Source organism: Desmodus rotundus, chromosome 7, assembly GCF_022682495.2.
Source record: "Desmodus rotundus isolate HL8 chromosome 7, HLdesRot8A.1, whole genome shotgun sequence".
Classification (NCBI taxonomy): domain Eukaryota; kingdom Metazoa; phylum Chordata; class Mammalia; order Chiroptera; family Phyllostomidae; genus Desmodus; species Desmodus rotundus.
The window spans coordinates 112589718-112611730 of NC_071393.1; the positions used below are offsets into that span (position 1 = coordinate 112589718).

The 22013-nt window shown below is 46.8% G+C and overlaps 1 protein-coding gene and 1 pseudogene across 2 annotated transcripts in view; one reads left to right on the forward strand and one right to left on the reverse strand.

Moving 5' to 3' along the window:
* Nucleotides 1-3822: 3822 nt before the first annotated feature.
* The window catches only part of SUSD6 (sushi domain containing 6), a 91018-nt gene continuing 72827 nt past the window's right edge, over nt 3823-22013 (forward strand). Inside the window, exon 1 of one of the 2 annotated variants that reach the window (XM_024567907.4) lies at nt 3823-4109. The gene's annotated coding sequence lies outside the window, so the exon portion shown is untranslated. Of the gene's footprint in view, nt 4110-4175; nt 4491-22013 lie in introns of those variants that run through there. The other variant, XM_045202069.3, reaches the window with a different exon arrangement.
* Nucleotides 14248-14336, reverse strand: LOC112312128 (small nucleolar RNA U13; annotated as a pseudogene).

Consider the following 22013-nt stretch of genomic DNA (forward strand, 5'->3'; position numbering starts at 1 on the left):
CATGTAAACTGCAGGAAGAGCGTGCTTTATTTTTCAGCACCTTCCCAAGAGCTCACCATTTCAGAAAGAACGCACAATAGACAGCCACGTTGCTCAGGGCGTCTGAGGCAGGACAATCTCGCACCTACAGCCATCTGCACTTATAGTTAGGGATTCTAAGTGCAAGCATTGGATCGATTAATTTTTTTAAAGTAAACTCTTTATTGAATAACTACATACTTCAGAAAAGTGAGTCATGCCCTGGCCTGTGGGGCTCAGTGGGTTAGAGCCTCGTCCCATGACCGGAAGATTGCGGCCTTCTCTCTCACATTGAGGTCTCTTTCTCTCCCTTCCTCTTTCTCTAAAAAGCAATGAAAAAACATCCTCGGATGAGGCTAAAAAAATTTTTTTAAAGTGAGTCATAAGTATTGACCTCTTATGAACTTTTGCAAAGTGAACACACCCCTGTGCAACCAGCACTCAGATCAAGAAACAGAACATTCTCAGCACTGGCCAGTCCCCTCATGTTCCCTTCTAGTCACAGTTCCCCCGAGAGGTAACTGCCATCCTTACTACCACTTCTAACACCTTACATTAGCTCTGCCTAGGTGCTTGAACTTTATATACATGGAATCACATAGTATGTGGGGTTGTTTTTTTTTTTTTTGGTTGGGCTTCTTTCAGTCGAAATTATATCATGAGATTCATCCATGTTGTTGTGTGAACTGGCTGCGTCCTTGGGCAAAGGGCAGGGAGGAGAAGCAGGTAATCAGGCTGGAGGGGGCACCTAGGCAGTTATGAAGACACAGCAGGTAGACACTCTTCTTTGCTACCTTGGCTTATCCTGGAGTGTAAAATGGAGCTCATACTTTTACTCAGCTTACCTGATCTGTGTCAGAAATAAACACGCCATCAAAGCCTTGTCAGTACTTCAGAAAAAGCAGAAGGGGCTGGATCACCTTCTTACACACGTGTTGACTGGGCGCCGTCAGGTGCACATCCCCCGGGGCTGGGCTCAGAATTGGGGTGTGCAGGGAATCGCAGTTGTTGCTCTGGCCAGCGCTGCTCTGAGCTCTGAGCTCTGACTTCTGCAAAGCCCCCTCAGACCAGTGGCCAAGGGGGATGGGGCCACCCAGCCTGGCTCTCATAGGTTCCTGACATGTCAGGGGAGGGATGCCCCAGGTGATGGCTCAGGCCCACTTATTCAGACAACCACCTGAGCTCAGGATCTTCCTCCCCAGAAGTGGGAACCGCCCCTCAGCTGTGCTGGCCCAGCCCTGCCATCCCACCGCCTTGGACTCTGACTTTCTGAGGTAACATGGCTTGAACACTTCCACCTGCCCTGGGGACAAGCAGGGTTACTGGTTTACTTCCTTGGGACTTTGGAGGCTGCCCAAGGAATCTCGAATCAAAACAAGGGAAACCTCATGCTAACTCCTGTCTGAGGTCAGACAAGCCAGTCATCTGCTTGGTGCCTCAACTTCCTTACAGGTAAAATTGGGGAATAATAATGTCTTATTTTATGGGGATGTTGTGCAGATAAAATGAGCAGGTGTGCAATAAAGCATTTTTAAAAAGATCAAGAGATATGTAAAGACAATTTAGGTCATTATTTGCTATTTGTAATGGGGGTAGGAGGGACCGTATATTTATTTGAAAAAAATGTGACTTTTGGAACAAACAAGAATGAATTCTGGCTTTGCAAAAACATACATGCTATGCAGCTTTTGATGTCATAAAAATCTCTCTGAGCTTATTTCTTCATGTGTAAAATGGTGTCAATGATACCGAAGTTGGAGGATTGTTGTCAAAATTAGTTGTGAATGATAGAGTGAAGAAATAAAATGGAGTCACTATAGTCACTCTGCTAAATACTAGATCAGGTCGGCTGAGGAGTGAAGAAATTGTTCTATTCTTGTTTTTTTTTTTTTTTTTAACTAGCCTGGGAACTTAATCTTTTGAACTTTCCAGTCGTTTCAATGCCTGGATATATATCAAACCTTCAGATAACCCGCTGATTCCCTCCTGAAGGACTAAATAAAAAATGTGCATGTATCCCGGCCACCTGACATCCGTTATCCAGACCCCAGGTCATGTAGAGGATTCCCATCTCAGGTCAATCCAGAGGCTAATAATGCAGAACTGATTTTTCTCAGGAATGTACTTTTTACCACAAGAACTCTTAGTTTGCCCTACCTGGGTGGCTCTGTTGGTTGGAGCATCGTCCCATACACGAAAGGTTTGTGGGTTTGATCCCCTGTTGGGGTGCATATGGGAGGTAACCAATGGATGTTTCTCTCTCACATCAATGTTTCTGTCCCTTTCCCTCTCTCTAAAATCAGTACACATATCCTTTGGTGAAGATTAAAAAAAAAAAAAGAACTCTTAGCTTTTCTTTCTTCTTTGGAAAACTCTGGGTATGGCCTAATTGTGTTTCAGGTTTACAAACCCTAAGACTTTTGAATAAATATTTATCATTTATTTCTAGCCAAAGCCTCCAGACTCTTTTTGAGTTCATTTGACAGTGGTTGCATGTATAAAAGTCCCTACCCTGTACCTGGCACACAGTAGGTGCTTAATAATAGGTGTTGTTATAATTAATAATGATAGCCACAGAGGTACAATATACTAATTCTGAACCTTTTCTCTCCCTCACTTTCAGGGAGCCAAGCTCCTCTTTCCTGGCCTCTAAAGTGATACTGGCACAAGCTAGTAGATAGATTCCTGGGAGAGAGAGAAGGAATACGGTGTCCTCTTATATACCACATCAATGACCAACTTATCCCAATTTGCCCAACTGTACTAGTCTCAGCACTGGAAGTCCTAGCCCCTTGAACTGCCTTAGTCCCAGGCAAACTGGGATGATTGACTTCTCTCCAAATTGTGGGTCCAAGTGCAGACTCTGGCACTGACTACCAAGTAGGAATGTGTCAGCATTTACAGAGGGCCTGTGAGACAGGCACTGTTCAAGGCCCTGCGGCACAAAGATAAAAAATCACAATCATCACCATCAAGGGGCCACAAGCCCTGTAAATCTATCAGGGGAAGACATCTCCTAGGATCACAGTGCGTTCACCCGTAACTGATGGAGCCACAGTGCAGAAACTCATACAGCAGGTGCTGGAAAATAGCCGCAGGAGGCAAGACTCTGGATGGGAAATAAAGTTAGGAGTGTGGCGGGATTCTAGCTAGGCCTCTGCCTGTCTTAGCTCTTAACTTCAGTTTTCTCAACCTTGAGATTCGTCCTGTGCTTTTAGTGTGCTGAGGAATTACTTTGGAATGTTCATGAAAACAGACTCCCAAATCTGGCCCTAGTTTTATGTAATCGGAAGGGGTTGGAGGTGAGATCCCCAAATGTGCATTTTTACACCCACCCCCTCTGAGCAATTTTGACGTTTGCACTCTATGCGTCATACTTTGGGAAGTACTGCTTAAATAATGATCTGCCTCAGCAATAAGTCTGTCAAGTGATTTAAAAGCTAGGAAGGCAACAAGCTAGAAAGCATCTTGTGAGTCTGAGAGTAGACGAATTCTTTGCAAATAATAGTAATCCAAATAACCCAAATACTATACAAAACGATTAGTAATAATGGTGAAAGAAGTGGAGGACGCACTGCAATTGGTACACAGTCCTAGCCCAGTCCACTCCAGCGCAGTAGACGTGACTGTCTCTTTAAGGCCCTTCCATCACCCCCACCCCCCGCTCACCTTTTCCCCGGGCCGGCGGCGCCTGCGTGCTGGAAGCCGTCTACGCCGGAGCCTCCCAGCGCTCGTTGCGTACGCGCCTGGCCCCGCCCCTCCCCGTCTCCTCCCCGCCCCCCCCCCCCCCCCCCCGCCTCCCTCGCGGTTCTGCCCCAGCCCGCACAGTACAGCTGGGCCAGTGACGCGGGAGCTGCCACCGCCGCCGCTGCTGCGTTCCTTTCTCCCTAGCCGGCGACAGCCTCGCGCCCTGCCTTCCGCCTCCTCCTCCCGCAGCGCGGGCTAGCTGCAGCCGGACAAGGGCACTCGGGGCACGCGGGGTCTCGCCTACACTCGAGAGAGCTGCGGCCGCGCGCAGGCGGAGGAGCAGATCCCGTCGCCGCGGAAGCTGCGAGCGCCCCCCTCCAAGAGGTGCCTGCACCGTTCCTTGGGTAAGTTGTCACCGTGGCGGGGGAGCGGCGGGGTCCGGCATTGTGTCCCTGGAGCTCCCGATCGGCTGTCAGCGGCTCGGGGTTGGCGCGCACAGCCCCGGAGGGCCGCTGGGGAGCCCCGGCTGGCCGCCCGGCGTCAGCTGCTCTGCGCTGTCTCGCTGTCACCCGGCGTGGGCTGGCCGGGCCCGGTGCCCAGAGAGCGGCTGGGGAGACTGTGCCGAGGCCGCGAGGAGGACCGGACGACCGGTTTGCGGCCGGGAGCGTAGTGGCCGGGATCGAGCCACGCCGCCCTGGCCTCGCCCGGCGTGCAGGGTCGCGCTCGCTGCCTGGGAGTTCAGGGTGGAGACCACAGAGTTCAGTTGCCGGATCGCCGGGAAGGAGGTAGGCTGAGGCCCTCTTTCTTTTATCACTATTATTTTCCCCGCCAGCAGACTAAAGCTTCGGTTCCCGCGCGTGGGCAGGTTTTGTTTAGCGACGGTGGATTTCCTGAGCAAACCTTGTAGTTCCGTGTGCGTGAGCCCCGGAGCTTTCTGCAGCCCCCGCGTCCCGTCTGGTCTTTAATCTCAAAAACTTACTATCCCGGCTGAGACTCACCGAAATCGTTTCCTGTTTACGTACACCGACTTTCTTCTTTTACTCCTGCTTTTTAGAGACTCCAAATATTAGTGTAGGTCTGACCCTCCTGTAGGATTGTGGCTGTGGGGCTGCTGAACGTGGAAAAAGTTACCTGGTGGTTTGGGGGACCGCAAGACCGGTAGAAAAGAGGCGTCAAAGTCAGGTCTCTGGCCTAATGCTCTTGTTCCCAAAGAATGTTCTCTCGGTGACAGGCGGCTCACTGGGCTTTGCTGCTCTTGCTAACTGGGCTTGCGTGTGCTTTGTATAAAGGTGCACACACAATTAAACCGTAGGTATTTACTCCATTTTTAGATCTACAGAGGTGGGAAGTGGGTCTTTCCATCCTTCACAGTATAATTCATTTCTTGATCTTTTCATTCCTCTGGTTTCAAATGTATGTATGAATGATGTACACACACACACACACACACACACTCTTTCTGTTTTGGGAATTCCACACCCAAATTGTCACCATCTAGTGGAGGCTAGTAGAGACATGTGCTTGGCGTTGAGTACTGAATTTTATGGGCTTTGCATTTTTAGCTAGATGCATAGTCAACCAGAAGGGAGATTTTCAGGGTTTGGGAGGGGGTGTCTGCCTCCACCTCAGTAAAGGAGGTATTTAATAGAGCAACAATAATAGCAGTAACAGGGGAAAGTTCTTGAGGACTTACTGTGTATCAAGTCTTGTGCCAAGGATTTTACTTTCTTGATCTCATTTAATCAGCAACCTTTTTTGGGTAGATATTGTTATTATTCTCATTTTTTAAAATTGAGACCAAAGCCAAACAAATGACTTGCCCAAGGTCACAGAGATAGCTCGTGGTGGAGTCCACACTGTTAACTACTAGGTTCTACTGTTTGTAGTTTGCTTATCTTTTGGTAAAAGTGGAGTCACAGGGGTGTGCAACCCAACCCGCCGCCCGCAGGCTGCGTGAAGCTCAGGAGGGCTATGAACGAGGCCCAACGCAAAATCGTAAATGTAGTTGAAACGTAATAAAATATTTTTGTGATTACATGTCTCAGTATATTTAATATGTGGCCCAAGACAACTCTTCTTCCAGTGTGGCCCAGAGACACCAAAAGGGTGGGCACCCCTGCAAATATGGAGTCTTTTCAAAAGCACTGCTCTCGGGCTGATTTTCAGATCCTGAGCACCCTTAACTCTGTCTTCAAGATACATGTTTTGGTGTATTTGCACAACATTCATTTGTTCATTAATTCATTCCTTTTTTAAAATTTTAATTTAACTTTTTAGAGAGAGGGAAGGGAGAAAGGGAGAGAAACATCGATGTGAGAAACATCAATTGGTTGCCTTCCATATGCGCCTGGACCTGGGAGGACCTGGGACTGAACCCACAACGCAGGCATGTGCCCTGACTAGGAATCAAACCCTTGACCTTCCGGTTTGCGGGACCTACGCCCAGCCAACTGAGCCACACCGGCTAGGGCTCATTCTTTATTTCATTCAGTACTCACAGATATTTATGTGATACAGAATGTATGTCAGGAGCGCTGTGGTAGGTATTGGGGATACTGAATAAATAAGACAGAATTCAGCCATGCCCTCATGGAGTTCACAGTATTTAAGTCAATTTTGTTTTTGTTTATGTTGTTAGTTATTATCGTTGGCCATTTGCTGCTTAAGGAACTTTAGCCCAGTGAGTTAACTGGAGGCCTGATAGATAGGACTTCCTGTCTACACAGCCACTTTTTGAATACTGTAGTAGAAGTGGCATGTGAAACAAATCCTCACCTACAGCTGGACTGCGGCAGGTCCCTGGGTGCTGAGTAGGGCCTCCCCGCACCTCTGCCCTTCAGTGTTTGAGTCCTGAGAGCAAACTCGTGGTCAAATGGCAGAGTTCAGTTTATTTGCAGAGGTGTGCCTTCCCCAAGCCCAGAATTCGTGTTGACGGAAGAGGAGGGGTAGAATAGAATAAGGTGTTACGGGTGCAGGCTGGCAGACTGAAGAGACCTCAGCACTTTGGTTTCCTGGCAGGTCTCCATCTCGTGGTGATTGAACGTGCGCTCTTATGTAACAGTGTATCTCCTGGCAGGGGCTTTCCTTCTTTTCTGTCGCTGGGGCGGCGATTCCTACAGCTGTCTTCCCCCTCCATACACATATATGGCTTCTTAAAAGTAAGAACTTATTTCAGGTTTATTGCCACTACGCACTGTTTCACTCTCTCCATGCTTTTCTGTCCCCCAGATAAAAACTTGCCTGATGTTTTAGATCTTTCCTTGTGCTCTTTTCCCATGTTCTTAGCTCTTCTGACAACCAGGTGACTACTGGTGTCTGTTTGTGGGCTCAGAGAATTACAGTATCTTTAAAAAGAAAATGACTGGACCACGTAATCTTCCTCGTTTCCTTACCCAAACAAGTGAACTGGGGAGAACGTCTTTAGCAGAGCCCCTTGCAGGCACAGACGGAAGGTCAGAAAGCACCTGTGCTTGTCTTTTTCTCTCTAGTTCCCTAGGTACCAAGGGACCATTCACGGAGAGGTAGCAGCAGGGTTACCATGCCCTCTTGTAGGTCTGAAATGCCTCCTTGGAGGCCTGAATTTCAGCAGCTCCATTGGGCCAGGGTGTGTAATTGCCGTGCACGAAGCATTTTACCCGGCTCCTGCACTGACAGGTGATCTCCAGGTGAAGCTGACAGGCAGCATGCATTTTCCCTATTCCACCTGCCTGGGCAGAAGGGAGGTCTTCTTTAGGGGGTATTCCATCAAGCAGTAGGAGAAAGATGAGAAGGAACAAATAATAGAAGAAGCCAAGTACCTTTTTTTTTTAAACTTTGAAAGCAAACATTTCTCTGGTACAGACTTGAATGGTGAGGGTTAAGGTACTTGGGTTAAGGGTAAGCATTGGGACAAATGCATGTGTGATAATAGAGACTCTTTCCCCTAGTTTCTCCTCATGGTGGCTTTGGTCTAGGGGTCACCCACATATCCCACTATAGTGAGATTTCATTGAATAGAATGGCTTTAGAAAAATTAATATTCTTAAGTTAGGTTGCCACATGGCCAGGGAACTGGGAAACTAGAGCAGTGAGACATAATGCCTGTCATGGAGGAGGCTGTTTTCTTACGGGTGGGAGTGAAGGATGTTGTTTGAGGTTGGGAGTGGAGGGGGGGGTCAGTGATGCAGCTTTGAAGCTGCTAGCAGCTGTGAATCTGAGACCAGTGAAACAGTTTCAGGACATTATTGGGGGGACTGTCATTGAGCATCAGGATTGTTCACTCCTACCCTGGGTTGGGTCAAGGCAACAAGAGCCTTTGCTCCCTGAGATGATGGTAAGTTTGTATCTCTGTAAACATCCTTATCTGCAAAAGTAGAGGTACTGGGGAAGAGTTACCTCTTAGGAGCCTTAAGTTTTTGCACAGAGCCGGTTAGGCACCTGTGGATGTTTCCTTTTTCTTGTGCTAATGTGTTTCTGTGCTGGTGTCCTTTTTCTTTCCCTTTTAGTCCTTTGGCTTAGAAGCCAGCAGGGTTCCTCTGTCTGTTCTCGCATCCTCTGGTTCTCACCTGAATGTGGAAGTCTCCACTCTGCTGGCAGACTTGGTGGTGGCACCAAGCTGGTTCGCTTCAGCCAGGAAAGGCCACCTGTGCTGTTTGTTGTCAGGGCTGGGGGACAGTTGACAACCTGTGAAGGTATTGGTATAGCAACAGCAGAAAACGCAATGGCAGCGGAAACTGAATGAGTTGCACAGAGTCTGGTGTTGCCCGTGATGGATTCCCTCACCCTGGCTCTTAATCTCAAAAGAGGAAAATAGCTACCCTTGAAATCTGCAGGCTGCATGCCAAGAATTAGAAACAGGATATTATTGAAGCATTTTTCTCAAGCAGAAACAGATGTACTTCCCTGTTACTGTCGTCAGTGTTAGTAGATCCTTAAAATTACCTGATAGGTATGTGCTCTTAAATGGACCAACACCTCCCACACACATATACCCGTGTTGTACTTTTTTTTGGCAGGGCCTTTTTCCTTGATTTGGGGAAAGTTAGCCTGGGGTTCCTGATGACAATAATAGGTTCTCAGTGTGTTTGCAGACTGTAGAGCTGGTGACTGGCAATTTTATTACTCAGAAGAGGATCTTCTGTGGTGAAAATGAAATGACTCAGTATTCTTTTCTCCTGTGGTTGGAGATGGGACACACAACCTCATGAGAAGAGACACAAACAGGGGCTCTTTCCCGGGCCTCCCTTTCTCACCATCCTTTCTTAGGAGAGGGAACGTCCAGTCTTTCCAGGTCCAACCTCCTGCCAGCAGTGACTTGCCTTCACCCATATCAGTTTAAGATCCGAGTGTGGAATTGCTCAGTGTGTGGACTGTCCTTGTTGAAATTTTGGCCGCACTAGGTCTTGGCTTCCGACAAAGCCAGTGAAGTGAAACTGGCTTCTGGGAATGGGATAGCAGTGTTCATCCCCCTTTTCCTTCTTTGGGCTGCTCTGAGTTGATCTCTGCACTGAGTGTGTGGAGGTTAAGAAACGGAACTTGAAAAAAGAGAACAAAGCGGTTTTGCTTATTTTGCATTTTAAATTGTAGATAGACAAACTGTGTGAAGAAAGATTGGGGGGGTTAAAAATCAGTACACTGAGACAGTTTTACAGAAAACCTGGTAAATAAAGGAGGAAAGTTCACCATGCTTCTACCATTTTAACACAAACATCGTTTCCACGTATTCTCTTTTTTGTTTTAATTGTAATACAGTTACAGTCAATTTTGTATTTTTTTTTACTTAGCATTATTCCATAAGCATTTTTTAAAAAGATTTTATTTATTTATTTTTAGAGAGGGGGGAAGAGAAGGAGAAAGAGGGAGAGAAACACCAGTGTGTGGTTGCATCTCACACTCCCCCTGCTGGGGACCTGGCTGGCAACCCAGGCATGTGCCGTGACGGGAATTGAACCAGCAACCCTTTGGTTTGCAGACCCCACGCTCAATCCACTGATCTACACCAGCCAGGGCCCGTGAACATTTTTCTTATCACAGCATAAGGCCTTTTGTCATTTTTAAGGGCTTTGTAATATTCCATCAAATAGATCATCTTTGGTTTAAATATCATCTCTTACACATCTAGATTATTTCTCAGTTTGCTCAAGGAGTTTTTTTTCAGAGGGGTGACTTTATTGTCTAATTAAAAAAAAAGCTTTATTTAGATAATTTATCATAAAATTCATCCATTTAAATTATACAATTCAATGGATTTTAGTATTTTTACTGATTTACATAACCCTCATCACAATCTACAAACTTTAGAACATTTTCATCACCCGCAAAAGAAACCCCATTAGTAGTCACTCCCTGTTCCTCTACAATGCTCCCGGCCCATGGCACCACTGACTAATCCATTCTCCTTATGGTTTTCCTGTTTGGACATTTCATATAAACAGAATCATACAATATGTGGTCTTTGGTAATTGACTTCTTTCACTTAGCATAATGTTGTTGAGGTTTACCTGTATTGTGGCATGTAGTGGTACTCACTGCACTTCATTGCTAAACAGTCCGTTTCATAGATACCCCGCCCTTTGTTTATTCATCAGCTGATGGGCATTGGGTGATTTGTGTTTTGGTTATTAGGAATGGTGTTGCTGTGAACATCCATGGGTGAAGTTTTCTTTGTGGGCGTGTATTTTCATTTCTCAGGTAGATATTTTAAGAGGTACATTCATATTTCTGTTTTGGAGTTACCATTATACTTGGTCATGTAGTTTGTTTGGGGAAGAACAGGGTTCTAACAAAAACTCTTCATGTTGAGGAAAAAGCCCTGAATTAAGAAAAGATGTTTCCCACACACGCACACAGAATCTTGTGTTTAAGAAGTTTGAACTCTCCAGTAGCATTGTTTCCAAATCTTTGGTGCAGAACTCCAAACACTAGTGAGAGGTGACAGGGGCGGTAGTGCCCGGATTCAGTGCACATGCACTGCTTTTTTTTTTTAATTTTAAAGAGCATTTTCAGCATGGCTTCAGTACTGAATCACATCATGTGTTTTATGGAGAGAATTTTACCATGAACCCCACAGAGCCGTCCTTATCAAATATAATTTATGGTTCTCAGAAGCATTTCCTCGCCATATGAAAAGTTGCGTGTCAGGGTTGGTGCACCTGCTCTGAGGCTTCTGCAAGGCTGGGGCGTGGAATGCTTTCTGAATAGGGAGCCAGCCGGCCAGGGAGTGGGGAGGGCTCTTTGCTGGTGGACCTCAGTTGCACCAGAGGTTAAAAATACAGACCATGCGAGACACAAAGAAGAACAGATGGTGCTGCTGGGAGTGTCATTTCCTCTACAGGATCTACCCTTGGATGGTTTTACATCATACCAGCCAAGTTACTAAAATAGTGCAGTAGCTAGTCTTGCTTTCTCTGCTTCTAGATCAAGCGTGCGTATGCTGGCCACCTTTTTTCTTTTTTTTTTTTTAATAAAGAATAAACATTGCCCCGACCTGTGTGGCTCAGTTGGTTGGGAGTTGTCCTGCAAAGCAAAAGGTCACTGGTTCGATTCCCAGTCAGGGCACGTACCTGGATTGCAGGTTTAGTCCTGGTCTAGGTGTGTAAGAGAGGCAGCCGATCGATGTTTCTCTCTCTCTTTCTCCCTCCCTTCTCCTCTCTCTAAAAATAAGTAAAATCTTAAAAAAAAATAGACAGTAAACTTTATGGTTACTGTGTGTGTTTTTTTTTATCCTCATCCGAGGACATGCCTATTAATTTTACAGAGAGAGAAGGGAGGGAGAGGGAGAGAGAGAAACATAGATCTGTTCCTCCTGTACATGCCCTGACTGGGGATTGAACCCTCAACCCTTTGGTGAACGCGATGACGCTCAACCAGCTGAGCCACGCAGCCAGGGCAGGCCACCTTATTTTTTTATTGGAGGGTCAAGATGGCTCCACCCCAGAGAGAGATGTGGGACACAGGGTACATGCTCTTTGTCCAACAAACGAACAGAAAGCAGGAACTTGAATTATTTTCTCTTATGCCTGTATTAGGTTTCTGCACCTGGAGCCAAGCCCAAGGATCAGTCCTTCCAGAAAGTAGTTGTGTGTGTGTGATTGTAACTGTGTGTGGATGCAGCCATAACTTTGCTGCCATGATTCATTGCCAAAAGTTTGGGAGCGGGCTCTGTCTGCTAGTGCAAATTGTATTCCCAAGTCCTAGGAGTCTCCAAAGGCTGAGTGAAGTGACACGAGTCTCTTACCTGAAGATCTGAATTCTTGACTATAGTATCCAGCTGTTTCTACAAAACTCCATGCACAGCAGAGAGACTTTGTAGGCTCACGAGAGGCTGAAGTTGGAAGGATGGGACTTTGAAACACCTCATTCTACCTCCTCACTTTACAGAATGGAAAAATGGAAAATGGGTTCTCAGAGCTGACTTCCCTGCGTGGTGGCAGGGCCAGGGAAGAAGCCAGGGCTCCAGGTTCCTGGTCTAGTGCTCTTTCTACCCAAGTGTGTTCAGCTTCTCTTCTCTGGGCCTGTCCCAGGAAAGGGGACTGGGAGCAAAGCAGAGTGTGTGATTCATATTGTTAGGAACAAATTCAGGCCCCTCTTGTCATTGTGGTTTTGAGTCTAATAGTGAAATTATTGATGCAAAGGGGAGTGAGTCTTTAAGGGTAGAACTGTTCTTAAAATGGGCTCTGACGTCTCTGTGCTGTGCTTCTTTGCAGTTTGAAAACCACAGCTGACTCCAGACCAATAAGATGTGTTCTCTAAGTCATTTTCCCCTTTGGGTGCCCCTTGCCCAGCTGTGACAGCATCAGGAACTGGTGTCATCCTAGGGGTAGTAGAACTGCCCAGTGATTGGGAACATGCCGCCTGGGAGGGCTGATGTTCCCTCCTTCTCACCCCAGTAGCAGACCAGAACCCTTCACAGCTGCGGTTCTTATTTCCTCAGGTTTGTTTATTTTATGTGGGAACAGCCACCCATCCAGAGGCAGTGTGAACAGACATCTCTGACTGTGTCTCTAACCAGCCAGGAAGGAAATACGCTGCCTTTCCCGATCCTGAAAACCATTGAGCAGTTTCACTGGGTGCTGCTCTTTCACTTGGCATGCCCAAGACATTTCGAGAGAATTAAGAAATGGCATGCTGGCTGGCCCACACCTTGATCAGTGCTTGATTCCCATCCGCCTCCAGGTGGAAACTCCGCCTTGGGAACGCCGTCTACCTCCTCGTTTCAGTCCTGTGGGGATTTTGCTTGTTACACGGCAGTATGACAAGAAAAACAGGCTCTGGGTTTCATAAGAGTTCGTGGGTCCATCTTTCCCCCCCGTCCCTCGCACCTTGAAGTAATAATAATTTGTGAGCTGATAATCTGGTTGGCTTGTGACATCAGGCTGGTGGGAGGTGGGTGCACGATTGCTGCAGAAACCGAAAGGAAGTAAACCTGATCACTTGTTAGGCAAGTATTTAGTGAATACCTGTGATCGGTGCTCAGGGTACATGGGTACTTGCCCTCACGGAGTTAACAGTCGGGGGGAGTGCCCATGGGTTATTTAATTTGAGAGTAGATTGGAGGAATCTGTTGTGTATAGTCAACTTCCAGTGTGACCACTCTGAAGGAGTCATTCTGACTTTTTCAGTGCCACCTGTGCCCCAAACCAGTAATCAGTCACCCTGAAAGGGAGAGCTTAAAAAATACTCCTGGAGAATTCATTCTCTTGACGTCCTGAGCAAGAAAGCAAATTGCTTTTCACTGCAGAGTGAGCTAGGTCTAGGAGTTTGGTCTGGTGTGAGGATTCCCGTTTTCTGGCTTTACTCAACCAATCAACTTTTCATGTGGGAATGAAAACTTTTTTTTTTTTTAAATTAAGACAGAAAAGCAGGTTTGGATTCAACAGTGAGAAATTAGGAGAAGAAAAATAGGATCAGTGGCATGAATTCCTTAGGGAATTTTTTTTCTCCCATCTCCCCCAAGCCTCAGTTTTGGATATAAAGGTTGATTTGTGGTATCCCTTTTCCTGATGTATTTGTGGCTGTGTAACCTGCTGGAGGCAGTCAAGGACCTAAGACAATACTGGCAAAAATAAGGCCCCCCAAAATGCACATACCCATGTATTTTCCCTGTGTGTATAGCCACCTCTGTGTAGGCCAGGTTCCAGGCTGAGACTGAAAGTCCCCTGAGGTCGATGACTGTCTCGTCTACTTCTTCCTACTCAGCTTCTGGATTAATTTGTTAATTGATGTGATTGACCAGGTGTAGAGGATTAAAGTAAAAGGTGAGAGAGCAAGGTGATTTTGAGGACGTTTGCCTTGATGAGGAGGAATCAAAGAACAGTATTAATGAGATTCTAAAAAGAGACATTTGGAAGGAGGCCTGGTTTGAATGTAAAGCAAATATAAACTAGGTGATAAAATGGTGTTAACATTCACCAAGTTCACTGTGACTGGTGCCAGGAAAAGAAGGCAGCTCAGGAACCATGCAGGTGGGAGGGGGAGGTGAAGGAAAGAGAGAGCATTGGAGGTTGTTCGGGACCTTTCAGCAAGGTCAGTCAAAAAGAAACCACAGGACCCCTTAAGAATTTTTTTCCATGATGTCCTAGCAAAGTTTGTGGGAGGCACATGTCACAGGAACGTGAGGACCCGATCATCACACCTATGAATGACAAAAGGCTCCAAGAACTCTGATCCAAGATCCGAGAGGAGAACCCTTGCTAGTTTTCAGGTGCAGGCCTTGGTTTCTGGAACTCTGCCATTCTCTGAGATGCCTCAGGAAGCGTTAGTCACGACCCAAATTCAGTGTACACAAGTGCATCTTAGTTTGGCCTTATCTGCATAGATATGTAAATATATATATATTTAGTATCCACTGTGAATTAGTTACAGGCAACAGAGTGATTAACCCAGTCTTGTTTCTGTTTGTTCTCCAGAATCGAGCTCTTTCGGGGGTGGTTCTATTACTTCTGGAATTACAAAATGTAATTATGTGGGTCATCTCCTTTAAAGGTCTGTGTATTCTTTTGGAAAATCACATCTTTGAAAGGTTGCTCTCTACAAATGCTGACTGCTTTTCTTGGGATATATGTGAGCAAAAGTAGAATAAACAGATTTCAGAACCTTTGGTGTTGGTAAAATTTTCTGTGAATAGCAACAAGGTGGGTATTTTTCATGCAGTACCTCTGGACACGTTTAGTAATTGAACGAATATTTATTGAATTCACTTTCCCATAAAATCACCTCCCACCCTTACAGGGGTTCTTTGCAGCACACAGTCTTAACAAATCTTTCAGATCGTTCTCCAGTGTGTTGTGTCGGTAAGTCTCTCTTACCCTCATAGATTTCTGCCCTTAAACAGCTCCTTAAGGGTGGAAAGGGCTGGTTTAAGTTTCCTCTGCAGTCTGGGTATCCATATTAATAGCAATAAAGATTTTTTCATTTTACAAAGTGTGCTTTCACATAAGACATCATATAATACTGTGCGGAAGGTTTTCGTCCTGTTTTATAAGGGGGAAAGCAAAGGCCTTTGGTGACCAGTAGACATTCAGCAGCCACCGCACGTGTAAATAGTGACGCTGCGTCGGTTGGGGCTCAGGCTCGGTCAAACACTGGTGTCCCATTCAGGGAAATAGGAAGCCCCCCCGGAACTGCAGACTGGATACATTGTAACTTGCTCATGAAAAGCAGTGTAACAACTCCTTTCCTGTTCCCCCACCCCCATCTAAGCATAGGCAGTCCCAGGGTGAGTACATAGTGTGTTTTTGTTGTGTTTTTGTGTACCGGTGGGACAAAATGTGAAAGTGCACACAGCTGGAAAAGGGCAGCTTTCATCTCCTCTGGAAGAAGCATCTCCATGTAGTCTGGGGGGCTTTGATTTTTATCTTTTGGAGGACAGGGAAGCTTCAGACAAAACCCTGGTATCTAGAAATCCATGCAGTTTGCGGGTTAGTGGAGGGCCTAGCTGGGGTATGCCAGAGCCGAAATTCTGAGTTCCTTGGGTTCTGAGGGCCCTGAGATGGGGATTTGGAGTGGCTCTGCAAGCTTACTCTGTACCACGCATCGTTGCAGTCTCCTTTCGGTCTGTCTGCAGGTGTGTTCTGACTCCAGGGAGCACCAGGGGGTCCAGTGACTCCTGCAGATGTGCCCCCCCCCCATGCCATTTCCAAAGGGGATTGTCTTGCCTTTGGGACTCACGCGGTTTCCTGAAGGAGTGTCCTCCCTTTTTTTACTTGCTGACTCAAGAACCCAGGCTGTCCTGTAGGTGAGGCTTGATCTTCTCTCCCCCACTGCCTTGATCTGGTGGTTTTCCCAGGCAGAGGCCGAGCCTGTGTGGACAGCGAGGAGGTGAGAGGTGAAGGCCCTGCCTCACCTAGGACAGCTTAGATTTGTGGACGCACAAAGCAGTTGTAATGTTACTGGGACAGGGTGTGCTTGGCCAGCTCTGTCTCTTTTTCCATTTAGTAGGGAAAGTGGAGGAGGAAGGCTGGCTGCGGGCCAGGCATAGTTTCCCCTTTGCCTATGTTGAGTGAAAATGGCCGACTGTTTTAAGGAGTGGGTACTGAGTGGGAGGCAGTGGAGGCCGGCGGGCTTTGGGATCAGACTGACCCTGCTTTCGGTGTCAGCTGAGCCACTTACAGTTTCGTTGTAAAGTGGAGATGGTAATGTCAACATTACCTCTCTCTAGAAGGGCAGCTACCAAGATATTAATGATTATGCCTGGGCTAGGGAATTCCAGGGCGAGGAAAGGTAACAGGAAACTATAACTTCTTAAACTCTTTTTGTGTGTCATTTGAATTTTTCACTGGAATGTTTAACTTAATTAAGTTACATTTAAAAGTACTCCCTCCTGGGATTATTATGAAAATCAAATAAAATGGGGTATTTAAAACACTAGGTATGGTACCTGACAACCAAAAGATACTCAAATGGCAATTTATTTGGGGAAGAGTGATATTGATTAGTAGTCAGCCCTTGCTCGTGTAGTGCTAGCTTTTGTGTCTGGTTTGTGTGGCCTTGGGTTAGCCTCTTTGTTCAGATCCAGCTTCTTTACCTGAAAATGGGGGATAGCAGTATGGAAGAGACATGTACAGCAGTTAGCCTGGTATCTGGCACATTAGTAATTGCTCAGTAAATACAAACTTATCAGCACTGACCAGGGCCACAGATGTAAAAGGCACCACTAATCTGGACAGAGGAGATTGCTGAGCGTCACCTTGGTTGGGGCTGAGTGAGGTAGAGAGGCCAGCTTAGGACCTGGTCCTTTCTCCGCTTCCCGAGACAGATGGATTGCAGCCAGAATGGCAAAAGGGAGGGGCTTGTTTCCTCTCTCCATCCTTCTGGCTTTGCAGGAAGTAGACTCCTTACCTCTGCCCTTGTAAGTTCAGGTGTCTCAACCCCTTCAGGACTGGTCTCTGGTTTGCAGGCCAGTGCCCAATCCACTGAGCCACACCAGCCAGGGTGACAGGACTGGTCTCTATCAAGCTGCCCTGCTGCTGTAGTCTGTGCTGACATCTAGACAGCTGAGTCTGCTCATCTCTCACTCTTACATCCTGGAAGGCCTGCACGAGGATGGGCCCAGCTTCCCTAAGGCAAGGTGTCTCTCCGCACCACCTTGGTACTGCCCGTAACTTCCCCCCTGCTCCGTAACTATCTACCTGTTGAAGCCAGACTTGGTGGGACATAGGTTTTGATCATTGCTGTGGGGCCCTCTTCTCTATATTCACATTTCGAGAGAAACCCTGAGTGATTTCTACCCAGTGTTGTTTGCAGAGAGTGAGTGAGAGATTCCTGTCTCCAGACTCGAGACTCTGGGGCCGGAGCTGACTGTGCCGCCAGTGTCTCATCTCGGGTTTGTACAGTGCGCTTCTCACCCTTGTCTTTTGGGTTCTCCCTGAATCAGACTTCGCCACATTTGCCTCGCTCCCTTCCTCACAGGGGCCACGAAACACTCACCAGTTGGTAAAAAATGTAGGCAATGCAGTGTCAAAAGTTGTGCCAATCTCAGTTTGCTGAGTGGACCGGATGAGGAGTGTGCAGTTTTCCAGACTCTCATACTTGATAGTTTTTGTGTTTCAAATACACTTTTTCCAAATTTGCGTTTTTGCGGTGGCCGGCAAACAGTTAGTCCATGCTTCTCTGGACTGTGAGCTGGGCGTAGGTATTGAGTTCACATTTCACAATTCCCCGTCAGTCTCTGAAGAATGTGAGGGGCCTGCTATCGAGGCTCTCACTTTTCATACTTAATACCAACCCAGTCACTGTACCTCTGGGTAAGTCAGCTATGACTCCCAGCCTGGCTTCTTTTCCTTATTTATGGCATCAAGATGCTTCCTACTAGCTCGGCAAAAGTAAGATTCCTGGAGGACCTTAACGACTTCATGGAAAGGACCCTCTTCCTCTTAACTAATCGCAAAATAAGACGACTCAATAGAGAAGCCACCCTCCCAGCCGCTTTATAAAACCTCTCTAAAACACAAATTGTTCAGGCCTGTTTATCATGTTTCTGTAATATTTATCTGGGTTTTGAAGATAGACTTGCTTAAGCTCATTCTGGTTATAAGGGTGGTTGCCTGACTGGGTTTATTTCAGGCCTGACCGTGGGTTTATTTCAGGCCTGACCGTGAGCTCGCAGGGCATCTTCAGGGCACCGGGGGCAGAGTACGCACGGTCAAGGAGCCATCATCTAGGAGGCCACCTTTTGGGCCTTACTGTAGGCCGTCCCTGGCCTATGTGAAGTCGAGCCTGGGACTTATAAGGAATGAACCAGACGGTGTGTCTAGTAAAACTGGCAAATGTTCTTGCTGTCAGAATTAATTTAAACATCTTTATGTGTAAATGTAGAATTTTGAGAATCTTTCTCTTGGGGTTTTAGTGCTCCCTTTGCCTTTTCTTACCTCTTGCTTCTGGCCAGAAGGGACACTCAACTCTATGTCTTCCCATCCCCTCTGGTTGCTTTCCTCACCAAAGGGTCATTTGTGGTGGGGACAGGTAAGGTGACCAGTCCTCTCTTTAGTGTAACTTGAAGGTTGTTGATGTGACCATGTGCCCAGAATGTACCTGCTACACAGGTAACATCAGTGATGGAAACATTCATCTTCCGAGTTTTCCCTGTGGATTAAGACACTGGATGTAGCAGGTGTGATACCTAGAAAGAGGGGCTGTATCAGGGTCACAGAGCCCAGAAAGGAAAGAAGAAAAGCCCTGTGGGGAGTGGGGCGAGGCGGAAGTGGCGGGTGCACGTGCTCTGCCTGCTCTGCCGGGGTGGGCTGGTCTTCACCGCACTGATCGGAACGCCAAGCTGAAAGAGGAAAGTGCTGTAATTTACTGGACTGGAGCTAAAAACCAAGGTCAGAGTGACTCCATAGCCTGTGTTTTTTTCAGAGCAGATAAAATATATGAGGGTAAGGCAATTGGGGTAGAGAGTGAGGCCGTGAGGGAGACAGAAAACAGATGCCTGGAGAGGAGGGCAGGACCAGGTTGGAGCTGCAGTGGAGGAGTGCTTGGGAGTGGATGGTCCTGGCTGCAGGGTGTGGAAAGGAGAGGATGGTTGACAAAAATAAACCAAACTGGGGGAAAAAGGTTGGAGAGGGGTATATAGCATTGGTATGACGGCAGCTCTTCCCTGGAGGAAGCTCTGTGGGGTTTGTTTGTGGGCTGGAGGGCCAGATCGTCTCTGTGTTTAGGCAGGTGGCAGTTGGGCTCTGCAGAAAGCCTTTTAATCCCTGGTATTTATAGACTGGCCTGTACTCTATTGAAAGGCAGCTCCCACTTTAGTTAGCGAAGGCAGCATTATCTGCCTTCGAGACACGCATTCATAGATCCTCGTGTGGCCCAGCTGGAGAGGCTGGGTGATGCCGTTACATTACCACGACTCCCTGCTGCCTCAGGTTGTGGAGGGACAGTCCGCTCTGAGTTACCCGCTGCCTGCACCCCCTGCTGCAGGTGTCCCCTTCCTTCTCAGCGGTGAGTTGCAGTCAGGACTGGAAAAGGTAGCCTCTTGTGTCTGTGTTCAAGGGAGCCAGGATTTCCCTCGAATGGTGAGTCTGAGCTCCTCCCAGTTCCTTGCCACTAGGCTGGGGCTGCACTGCCCTCCACGCAGTGCAGTTGAGCACTGATTTATTGACACTCCTAGTCTGTGTGGGGGGGATGGGATACAAAGATGACTAAGGCAGGTCGCTGACCCCGGAGAGGAGAGGGGTGCTCAGTAAACAGCGCCAGTGGTTGGGCTGGTTCCTTTTTCTCACAGCAAGAAGTGTTCATAAACTCTCAGTCTTGTCTAACTTAAATGGTTATGGTAAGGAATGATGGCAGTAATAATAATGAATTGAAGACTGCTTTGAAAAGTATAAAGCTCTAGATTTATGCAAAACCTTCTTAATATTACAAGGTAGACTCATAATAAAAGATATAATACATATTGAGTGCTTTCTGTGTGCCAGACACCGTTTTAAGTGCTTTATATGAATTAGTTTATTTAATCTCCACAGCAGTTTTGAAGTACAATAGGTTGCTTATATTACACTCGGTTTACAGTTGTGAAAAATGTTGCCAGAAGAGGATAAGGAACACCTCTGTAGGCTGCACAGCTGGGAAGTAGCAGGGCCAGGCAGTCTGAACTCTGGTGGACACCATGTGGCCTCTGCAAAGAGGGCAGGGAAATCCGAGAATGGAGGAGGGCTTCCACCTCAAGGAGAGGCGGCAGCCAGGACTTACCTTTAGAGGCCAGAAAGGAGCAGGGAAAGGTCAGGCCGGTGATTGAGAATGTGGTAGCATTTCTGCACAACTTAATTAAACTACTGACACTGTTTCCGAACTCGATGCCGTCTTTCTCGGGTGGTAGGGCAATTGAAGTAGATAACCGAAGCCCAGCAGGAAGGACAGAGTTGGTGAGCTCATGTATGTGGATGTCCGACACTTACTGACTCTGACTGAAACAGAGGCAGAGTTTTACAGCAAGCACTTCTTTACTTAACTTACAAACCAGTACAAAGATCCCAGGCAACGTGCTTTGTGTTGGGACTTTCAAAGAACACACATTAAAAAAAAAAATAACTCTTCCTCTTTCAGCCTGCGGCTGTTGAAGTTTCTATTAAGGCTATCTGCATTTGATCATTAATATGGAATGTATCCATCTTTGGCACTTATTTTTCAGAGAAATCAAGCTCATTTTTGGAGGCAGCTTCTAGCCAGGTTATTTCCAATGTGGAATATTGGGGGCAGAGAAGGCAGTCTCTTTATCCGCTACATGTCAAAAGGTAAAGAGAGCTCTGGGAGTTAACGTCTCTGAATTCCTATTTTCACTCCACTCCATTCTGTCAACAGCTTTTTTAGCCTGTGGTTCCCTGTGACCAAAAGTGATTATCTGTCTCATTAGCAGTTCACGGGAGTTAGCCATCAGCCTTTACTGACCTAGTTCCCAAATTTTGCAGTGGCTTTAGAAGTTTCTTAGAATACCCAGAGCAGTTTCTGAAGTGTGCTTCAGAACCCCGAACACCCTAACCTGGGAGTCACTGCCCTTGTGAATGGGACCGAGGTGTGCAAACACACTTCTTGGCGCTCTGGTTCGGGTACACGGCTGGGAAGCCGAGCCCAGGCCCCCTACAGAGGGTGTGGAACTGCAAGGAGCAGGGTGAATACTCTTCAAGACCTTCTGGGTTCTTCTTATATTGTATGGGAGTTTTGCCTCCTGTTCCATAATATATCCAGGATAATTTTAATACTTAAAAGGAATTACAGGGCCGTGACCGGTGTGGCTCAGTTGGTTGAGTGTTGTCCCACAAAGCGAAAGGTCGCCGGTTTGATTCCTGGTCAGGGCACATGCTCGGGTTGCAGGTTCCGTCCTTGGTCAGGGCACGTGGGAAAGGCAGCCACTTGCGGTTTCTCTCTCACATCAGTGTTTCTCTCCCTCTCTTTCTCCCTCCTTCCCCTCTCTCTAAAAATAAATAAATAAAATCTTTTTAAAAAGTCTCTAAGCTCTTACCTACATTTCAAAAATAAATAAGCAAATAAATAAAATGAATCACACCGGCATGGAATAAATTTGAACCCCCCCCCCCGCCCCCCGCCCAAGATTGTATGCTTTGGTGTCAGACTGCTTAGAGTTGCTATCTGTGTGACCTTGGGCAAATTTAACCTCTCTGCCTTGCCTAAAATGGAGATAGTAAGAGTAGCTACCGTTCAAGGTTGTGGTGAGGATTAAATCAGATATTAGAGCAGAAATGCTTAAACCCATGCACAGTGATCAAGCAGTCAGTGGCCAGTTGATGATGATGCTATTACTATTATTATCCTGAGGTTTCATGAGTGTAGCCACCCCTGCTGCAGAATGTAGTTCTGCAGGATGACCAAACCCCCCA